The sequence below is a fragment of the Bison bison genome, unplaced genomic scaffold (genome assembly GCF_000754665.1).
Source record: "Bison bison bison isolate TAMUID 2011002044 unplaced genomic scaffold, Bison_UMD1.0 scf7180017864281, whole genome shotgun sequence".
Taxonomy (NCBI): Eukaryota; Metazoa; Chordata; class Mammalia; order Artiodactyla; family Bovidae; genus Bison; species Bison bison.
The window spans coordinates 887,598-894,517 of record NW_011494853.1 but is presented as its reverse complement, the minus strand read 5'-3'; positions in this window follow the sequence as shown (position 1 = coordinate 894,517).

Below are 6,920 nucleotides of genomic sequence, written 5' to 3'. Positions count from 1 at the left end.
AATGAAGCAGGGCAAAGGCTAATAGAGTTCTGCCAAGAGAACACACTGGTCATAGCAAACACCCTCTTCTAACAACACAAGAGAAGACCCTACACATGGACATCACCAGATGGTCAATAGCAAAATCAGATTGATTATATTCTTTGCAGTCAAAGATGGAGAAGCTCTATACAGTCAGCAAAAACAAGACCAGGAGCTGACTATGGCTCAGATCATGAACTCCTTATTGCCAAATTCAGGCTTAAATTGAAGAAAGTAGGGAAAACCACTAGACAGTGAAAGTGAGAAATAGATTTAAGGGACTAGATCTGAGTGCCTGATGAACTATGGGTGGAGGTTTGTGACATTGTACAGGAGACAGGGATCAAGACCATCCCCAAGAAAAAGAAATGCAAAAAAGCAAAATGGCTGTCTGAGGAGGCTTTACAAATCGCTGTGAAAAGAACAGAAGTGAAAAGCAAAGGAGAAAAAGATATACCCATTTGAATGCAGAGTAATGGGGTCACAAAGAGTCTGACACGACTGAGCAACTGAACTGAACTGAATGTCACAGCAAACTCAAGAGAGTAAATTATTTCTCTTGTGCTCAGTCACTAAGTCATAGACTCTTGGCAACCCCATGGACTATAGCCCAACAGGCTTCTCTGTCCATGAGACTTCCCAGGCAAGAATACTGGAGTGGGTTGCCATTTCCTCCTCCAGATCTTCCTGACCCGGGGATCAAACCCGAGTCTCTTGTGTCTCCTGCATTGGCAGGTGGGTTCACTACTAGTGCCATCTGGGAAGCCCAAATAAAGCTCAGGAAACAGCAAAAACCTGTGAGAAGCTAGAAAAACTTAAAGCTTGGTAACTGTATTCAACAGGTAGATCTATGCTATGGCAGCAAATAGCCTCAGACTTAGTGACTTAAAACCACAAAAAAATGGATTTCTTGCTCACACTACTTATTCTGTTGGGGCCAGTGTGAGAAAAGCAGGAGAGAATCCATCTTGAAGCTTATCATCCATCTTAAAAACAGAATGCAAACTGGGCCTGAACCCTGCCCAAGACTGAGGAAACCGTTGCTAATGAAAACCAGGTCTCCTGGAGACTTCCCTCCCTACAGATGGCAAACAGATATTGTAGTTGAGGTCAGGCTGCCGGTGTGAGATTAACCATGGAAACATCCCCCTTGATGTAATTATTCCCCCCCTCCCCTTAACATTAGTTGTTTGTTCTCCTAGCACCTACTTGTTGTGAAACTTAGTCATATACAACAAAAAGGTTGCTAACATGTAACTAGTCACATAGTGTGGGGTATAAAACTGGGCCTCTCAGAAACATTAGGGTCCTTGTTGGGAACTGATTCCCCTTGGACCCGCTGGCATAATAAACTATGCCACTGTCTTGAGTGTCCTCCGGGGTGTGTTTTGCAACTCCAGATTCCACAACATTTTGACAACCATCGGCGTGAGAAGAGTATGAAGCTCTACCCTGTATAGTCGTTCAAGCACCTGGGCTGACAGATGTTCTATTATCAGTTGATATTGACAGCTCAAGAGCAGGCTTCAGGTTTTGCTGCAGTCAGATAAATAAGTACCAAAGGGTCTCAGCAGCAATGCACTTATCTTTTCTTGGGTAAAATCCTAGGAGTGGGCAGGACTTCCCCGGTGGTCCAGTAGCTAAGACTCCACACTCCCAATGCAAGTGGCCCAGGTTTGACCCCCAGTCAGGGAACTAGATCCTGCATGCCACAACTAAGACCCAGTGCAGCCAAAGAAATATTTTTAAAAAACAAAAAAACTAGATGTGGGATGGCTGAGTCATATGTGTAAATAATTTCAAGGGTTTGTTTACATTTTTAAGAAACTATCAAATGGTTTTGCAAAGTGGTTGTATTATTGTACATTCTTGGCAACAGTGTATGAGCATTCCAGTCACTCCACATCCTTGCTAATATTTGGAATAGTCAAACTTTTAAATTACACATTCTAATAGGTAAAGAGTGATCTCTCATTAAGATTTAGACTTCCATTTCTCTAACAACTAATGGTACACAGCTTCTTTTCATCTGTTTAATTGCTATTGGTCAGTCTTCTTCAGCAAAATGTCTGGTTCAAGTCTAATAAGTTTGCCCATTTTTAGAATTGTATTATTTATTTTCTTATTATTGAATTTTGAGTTCTTTGCATGTATAAATGTGTCTTTTACCAAATATGTAATTAGAAAATGTTGTCATTTAGTTGCTAAGCCATGTCCGACTTTTCTGCAACCCCATGGACTGAAGCTTCCAGGCTCCTCTGTCCATGGTATTCTCCAGGCAAGACTACTGGAGTGGGCTGCCATTCCCTTCTCAGTGGAATCTTCCCAACCCAAGGATCCAACCTGCATCTCCTGCTGCTCCTGCCTGCATTGGCAGCAGATTCTTTACTGCTGAGCCACCAAATTAAATATTATCCAGCACCCACTCCAGTTTTCTGGCCTGGAGAATTCCATGGACAGAGGAACCTGGCAGGCTACATTCCATGGGGTCACAAGGAGTCAGACATGCCTGAGAGACTAATGCTTTCACATTCACAGAAGTATTAGCTAGTGCTTGATGATAATCATGTTGCAATATGTAAATGTGTCAGATCAACATGTTGTACACCTTAAATTTACACAATGTAATATGCCATTTATATCTCAATAAAAATTACACTAAAAAAAGTGGTGGGGCTTCCCTGGTGACTCAGTGGTAAAGAATCTGCCTGCCAATGAAGGAGACATGAGCTCAGTCCCAGATCTGGGAAGATCCCACATGGCACAGAGCAACTAAGCCTGTGCACCACAACTATTAAGCCTGGGCTCTAGAGCCCAGGAACCACAACAACTGAGTTTCTTTGTATTCTGCAGCGAGAGAAGCCTCTGCCATGAGACATCTGCACACCACAACTCCCACTGTCTGAAACTAGAGAAAAACCCATGCAGCAACAAAGACGCAGCACAGCCAAAAATAAACACATAAATACAATTATTTTTTAAGTGGTGTTTTGTGGAAGGAAATATAATCAGAAATCTCAGTAACAAAGGGGTTTCACAGAAAAGAGACAGTAAATGATAATGCCAATATTTTGTAGTAACTATAAATGGAAAGGAACTTTTAAAATTGCATAGAAATTTAAAATTTTTTAAGTAAAATGAACAATGATATGTATTATATAGGATTAATATTTATGCAAGTTTATGTCCTTTATTCACAGGATAATCTCTTTAGAAGCAGAAGCCCACAGGTTTATCAGTTCAATTCAGTTCAGTCCCTCGGTCATGTCTGATTCTTTTGTGACCCCATGGACTGCAGCACGCCAGTCCTCCCTGTCCATCACCAACTCCCAGAGTTTATTCAAACTGATGTCCATTGAGTCAGTGATGCCATCCAGCCATCTAATTCTCTGTCTTCCCCTTCTTTTCCCACCTTCAATCTTTCCCAGCATCAGGGTCTTTTCCAGTGAGTCAGTTCCTTACATTAGGTGGCCAAAGTATTGAAGCTTCAGCTTTAATATCAGTCCTTCCAATGAATATTCAGGACTGATTGGGTTAAGGATGAATTCGTCGGATCTCCTTGCAGTCCAAGGGACTCTCAAGAGTCTTCTCCAAAACCACAGTTCAAAAGCATCAATTCTTTGGTGCTCAGCTTTCTTTATAGTCCAACTCTCACATCCATACATGACTACTGGAAAAACCAATGCCTTGACTAGATGGACCTTTGTTGGCAAAATAATGTCTCTGCTTTTTAATATGTTGTCTAGGTTGGTCATAACTTTCTTTCCAAGGAATAAGCATCTTTTAATTTCATGGCTGCACTCACCATCTGCAGTGACTTTGGAGCCCCCCAAAATAGTCTGGCACTGTTTCCACTGTTTCCCCATCTATTTGCCATGAAGTAATGAGACCAGATGCCATGATTTTCATTTTCTGAATGTTGAGCTTTAAGCCACAGCTTGTGCTTCATCCAGCCCAGTGTTTCTCATGATGTATTATTCATATAAGTTAAATAAGTAGGGTGACAATATACAGCCTTGACATACTCCTTTTCCTATTTGGAACCAGTCTGTTGTTCCATGTCCGGTTCTAACAGTTGCTTCCTGACCTGCATACAGGTTTCTCAAGAAGCAGGTCAGGTGGTCTGATATTCCCATCTCTTGAAGAATTTTCCAGTTTATTGTGATCCACACAGTCAAAGGCTTTGGCATAGTCAATAAAGCAGAAATAGATGTTTTTCTGGAACTCTCTTGCTTTTTCCATGATCCAACAGATGTTGGCATTTTGACCTCTGGTTCCTCTGCCTTTTCTAAAACCAGCTTGAACATCTGGAAGTTCACAGTTCACGTACTGCTGAAGCCTGGCTTGGAGAATTTTGAGCATTACTTTGCCAGCTTGTGAGATGAGTGCAATTGTGAAGTAGTTTGAACATTCTCTGGCATTGCCTTTCTTTGGAATTGGAATGAAAACTGACTCCAGTCCTGTGGCCACTGCTGAGTTTTCCAAATTTGCTGGCATATTGAGTGCAGCACTTTCACAGCATCATCTTTCAGGATTTGAAATAGCTCAACTGGAATTCTATCACCTCCACTATCTGTGTTCATAGTGATGCTTCCTAATGCCGAGGTCCAGCCCCGGCTGATCCAGGGTATTCGAAGGGGAGACGGCGTCGGTGACCTAGTCAAACGTTAATTAGAGATATAAAGAGTAATAGAATGAGGATAGCTCAGTAGGAAAATTCAGTGGAGAAAAGAGGCTGAGTAGCTTGGTTTACGTGGAAAATCAATATAACCTGTGACAATATAACCAGGTTAGCTCTGACCACGGAAGCCGCAGGCGCCCTCTCGAATAGCGGAAGGTGCCCCACCTTAGACACCTTCTCGAGTGGGTCTTAGAAGCCCAGGCAAATAAATGGTCGCAGAGGACCTCCGCGCTCCAGATGGAGACTTCAGCCAGGATGTGAAAAGAAAGAATGACATGGGGAGACCAAGCTCTGGTGAGCAAGGCCCGTAGCTTTATTTTTAACAGGGGCTTATATACCCAAAGTTACACATAGATGATAATAAGGGATGCAAAGTCAGCAGTTTTTGATCCTGATCAAAAACCAGGGTTTCTTTCCTGCAAATTTATCGTATACAAATGGTTTAGGTGATTTACATCATCTTCTGGCCAGAAGGCCTATTAACATTTTATGGCTCTTGACAAAGGCTTATCAACCGTAAGACTTATTTTCTCTAAGAGTAATTATTTTAAGGTTTGGCACCATCTTCCAAAGATAAAATTGCATTCCTATAGGGCAGATGTGTAATGGGTTTACAACAAAGGAAAGAATTTATTACCTTAAGGGTCTAAAGTTACTAATACCAAGGCCACTACTTATTTTTTCTACATAACAACTATATTAATTAATACACATTCAAGGATACAATTCAGGGGATGCGGAAACTTGGCAGCAAGCATTGGTTCATCAATGAAATCTTTTACTAGTTTTATTCTGACAGTTTCTAACTCTCTGAGAGGCTCTAAGCTATTTGAATATCTTAAGCTTCCCATGCCTCTCGAGGCTGGGAGACTGTAAACAATCTTATGCATAGCTGTAGGAGTCCGGGTAAACTTGTCAGGCGAGTTAGAGAGCCATCTGAGGGGTTTGGATTTAAACACTCCTAGTTGCCCAGGAACTTTATTAATTGGAGCTGTAAGTTAACTCTTTGACAGAGAGAGCGAGATGGTGGTGGGGGACAGCCCCCAGTAAAGTCAGAGGTGAGAGCACAAAGCAATAAAGTAGGCAGACTCTGGTTTTGGGGGGAAGATGCTAGAGAATATCCGGGGGGACTCCCGAGGCTCCATCCCGCCTTTGCGTATGCCGAGCCTCCTTCCTCATGACCTTTGTCACGAGTGGAATGTCTCTCGCCGGCTCCCGGCATCCTAAGGCCCACTTGACTTCACATTCCAGGATGTCTGGCTCTAGGTGAGTGATCACACCATTGTGATTATCTGTGTCGTGAAGATCTTTTTTGTATAGTTTTTCTGTGTATTCTTGCCAGCTCTTCTTAATATATTCAGCTTCTGTTAGGTCCATACCATTTCTGTCCTTTATCAAGGCCATCTTTGCATGAAATGTTCCCTTGGTATCTCTAATTTTCTTGAAGAGATCTCTAGTCTTTCCCATTCTGTTGTTTTCCTCTATTTCTTTGCACTGATCACTGAGGAAGGGTTTCTTATCTCTCTTTGCTATTCTTTGGAACTCTGCATTCAAATGGGTATATCTTTCCTTTTCTCCTTTGCTTTTCACTTCTCTTCTTTTCACAGTTATTTGTAAGGCCTCCTCAGACAGTCATTTTGCTTTTTTGCATTTCTTTTTCTTGGGGATGGTCTTGATCCCTGTCTTCTGTACAATGTCACGAACCTCCCTCCACCCATAGTTCATCAGGCACTCTATCAGATCTAGTCCCTTAAATCTATTTCTCACTTTCACTGTATAATGGTAAGGGATTTTATTTAGATCATACCTGAATGGTCTAGTAGTTTTCCGTACTTTCTTCAATTTAAGCCTGAATTTGGCAATAAGGAGTTCATGATCTGAGCCACAGTCAGCTCCTGGTCTTGTTTTTGTTGACTGTATAGAGCTTCTCCATCTTTGGCTGCAAAGAATATAATCAATCTGATTTCACTATTGACCATCTGGTGATGTCCATGTGTAGGGTCTTCCCTTGTGTTATTGGAAGAGGATGTTTGCTATGACTAGTGTGCTCTTTTGGCAAAACTCTATTAGCCTTTGCCGTGCTTCATTCTGTACTCCAAAGCCAAATTTGCCTGTTACTCCAGGTGTTTCTTGACTTCCTACTTTTGCATTCCAGTCCCCTATAATGAAAAGAACATCTTTTGGGGGTGTTAGTTCTAGAAGGTCTTGTAGGTCTTCA